Raw genomic sequence first — 3,242 nt, 5'->3', positions numbered from 1 at the left:
AACTTATGAGTACTTGGACTGAAAGGCTTGAAGAAAAAGGAAAAGAGGGAACAAAATTAAACCGTACGCTTACTAGAAAGATACTGGTTTATTATGTCTGTGATGCTATAGACATTATTGAGGTTTATTTACATGGGGAGTTAGGATTAGTGTTGTATACAGGCCTTGGCCAACCATAACTCCCCCTACCAGTTTATGAACTTGCCTCATAAACTCCAAAAAGATAACCAAAACAAAACAAAAAAACTAAAGACAAACTAACCTATACACAAAAACCGAAAACTAAAAAAATACACTTTTCATAAACTAAAATTAACACTTGAACTATTTAAAAACTAATGAAACTTGTCACTCCGTTCTTCTCACCATAAAACTTAAAAACACTTAATAATAAAACTTCTGTATGCAAAAAAAAAAAAACTTTTACATAGATGAAAAGACTCCAGATCCTATTGATTATTCATTATGGGGAACTTGAGTTGTTCTATGTGGACTGTCCTTCATTTTTTTGGTTCTTTAATACTCTCTATTGTTACTATATTATGTTCTCTAATTGTAATCACCCTGAATGGCCCCTCATACCTTTGCGGCTTCTTACATGTGTTACAGCTCACTCTACGGTAAACCACTGTCCCTGACCAATTTTCCCCACCCTACACCCTCGTTATGTCCCGCCACGCGTTTGGCTTTTTCCTTTTCGATTCTATCTCTCACCTCGTCCCACGTTTTTTCTCAGTGCCATCCCGTTACCAACGATCTTTCCGTTGATCACCGTGTTTCTATAATCGTGTTTGCACCCTCTAAGTCCGAACAGAATTTCGAATGGAGCGAATCCCGTTACCGTATGCACGGAGTGATTATAGGTTGCTAAAGCTCTTATCATAGCCTTGTCTGGTTCCAGGCCCTTATGTCCTGGGGTGTTTAAATGGCACTCTACCTCCAAAGCCTTCATTTCTTCTCTGATGTTGGCATTATTGAACTCCCGTCCCGCCTCAGACGATATCCTTTCCGGTACTCCATAAAACTGGAACAATAAACGCAGATCCCAATACCGCCTCGGCTGATCTTTCTCGAATCTGATGTGCCATGGCCACTTTGCTAAACAGGTCAATCACTGTAACCCACTTGTAGCCCCTCCAGGTGAAAGTGTTGATTTGTAATTCTACTAACGGTCTGTTCGCCGTCGGTGTCTCCTCTTGTGTTGCCTTGGGTGGGTGTCAGTCGTATTTGGTGCTGAGGCACACCTCACAGTCCCCGATTATCTCCTGAATCGTTTTCCGCATATTCCACCAGATATATTTCAATCACAGGGCTTGGTAGGTCTCATTCAAGCCTTGGTGATTGGTCTTCCCCTGGTGGTATGCCAAGGTGACCTCCCTCTGTTGATCTCTGTCCTGAACGGTTTCCACCATTATTAGGCAATGAACGAAGTTTGATCCATTCCGATTTTCTCCAATCTCCAGAGGTGTTTTATCTTCTCCCAAACCACTCCATTCCCGACGTATAGATGGTATGTACGCCCCCGGTTTGGATGCATCTTTCAGCGCTCGGCAGATCTCGTCATTCCTGACACCCGGTGCTGACCAAATGGTGGTGATCGAGGTCTTCCCATATTTAGCGAAGTCCATCTTCATGGATCCGGAAGTTCTTGTCTTCTAAATTATTTGGTGTGATTTATTGTTCACCATCTCCTCTAGCTCTTCCATCTCCGTTGGTCTTCCCTCAGTGGAGCTTTCATTCTCGGATGATGGCTCATGGTCGTTACCCGTCGTGCTTTGCGTTTCTTCTTCCCCTGGCGTCCATTCTCGCAAAAACTGACTCACCTCTCCTGACGTCTGTGGTTGTTCCTCGTCTATTGGGTACCAGATACCTGGCCAGCGCCGGTACGAATCGTCTATAGTAATTTATAGTTGTTTGGGGTGATACTATCTACGATGATATTCAGTTTTTTCAGATTATCTAACTCTTCCCAAATATGCTGTCTGAGCGCATGTGGATACCTCTTCTCTTTTACGTAAGTAATTTTATCTTGTTTCAGGGGGATTTGGTGCATTGTTTGTCTGGTCGCCCCTAGAAACTGTCCCTCCTGGAAGAAAATATCTCCATATTTGTCCTTTATTTCCTGTCTCCAATCCCTCCCCCCTCCTTGGATCGCATCTATCTGTTTGGCTTTTCCCATTCGAAGCTCGTGACACCAATATCTCCTCTGCCCCAACCGAATTGTCCACAGGCCCTTGCCTTTCCTAATAGATCACAACCTATAATCGCCTGATATTTACAGGGCATTGTCTCCACGATATGAACCCTCAATACCCCTTCTTTGATCCTTCATTCCCGTAAATCAATGTCTGCCTCCCCTTCTACTCTACAGGGCCCATCCAGGGTGATTAATTGACAATGACATACCTGAACATCCATCTGGAGTTTCCTCTCACCGTCGCTCAGCTTCTTCAGCGCCTCCCGGCACAGGATGGTGTGGGAGCCTTTCTCTACCTGTGCCACTATCCCTGGGTTCTCTTCTCTTCCATGGTGTTGATAGATTCCTTGTGCGGTGGTACGGTACTCTGTTCCATCCTCCATCATCGACATTCATCCTTGCATCCTCCTCTCTAGCGCTCGCATCGATCATGTCTTGAGCACATTCCACGAAAGTGCGGTCCCGTGGTAAACCTTCCCTTTTATTCGTCTCCTTAGCTAGTTGCACCTTCATTATGGAGTCGATAAAATTCATCTTTCAACTGATAATGTCTGCTCCAAGAGTCTCTCTCATCTTTTCTGTGGTCAGATTAAACTGTCTTAACAGCATGGCTGCGTACTGTCCGTTAGACTGCCCGTGCTTTCTCCTCTCCCACAGCATGTAGAAAATGTCTTCCTCTGGGGACCATCTGCCTCCTCCATAGGCCTTCTTTAATCTTTCCTTCACTACTGGCCATGCTGTTTCCTCGTCTGCCTGAATATGGTTCAAAACACTTTGCTTGATCCGGCATATGAGTGAATCGGTGAAATTTTTATGAAAAAGATTAAGTTTAAAAAAAATTAATATTTAGAAGAAGAAAAAAAATCTTCATTCAGTGAAAAACATTCAATCAGTATCCGGGTCTCGGCACCACTTTTGAGTACTTGTACTGAAAGGCTTGAAGAAAAAGGATAAGAGGGAACAGAATTAAACCGTACGCTTACTAGAAAGATACTGGTTTATTATCTCTGTGATGCTATAGACATTATTGAGTTTTATTTACATG

General features: G+C 43.4%; 1 protein-coding gene across 5 annotated transcripts in view; it reads left to right on the top strand.

Annotated features, from left to right (window-relative positions):
* Nucleotides 1-3,242, top strand: part of LOC106687063 (KH domain-containing, RNA-binding, signal transduction-associated protein 2) — a 39,370-nt gene that overhangs the window by 11,831 nt on the left and 24,297 nt on the right. The gene's annotated exons all lie outside the window — the stretch shown is intronic.

This window comes from Halyomorpha halys, unplaced genomic scaffold (assembly GCF_000696795.3).
Source record: "Halyomorpha halys isolate HHAL.00 unplaced genomic scaffold, Hhal_1.1 Scaffold910.1, whole genome shotgun sequence".
In the NCBI taxonomy this organism is placed as follows: Eukaryota; Metazoa; Arthropoda; class Insecta; order Hemiptera; family Pentatomidae; genus Halyomorpha; species Halyomorpha halys.
The sequence above is the reverse complement of the archived record's forward strand: the minus strand, read 5'-3'. Positions and strand labels throughout refer to the sequence as shown.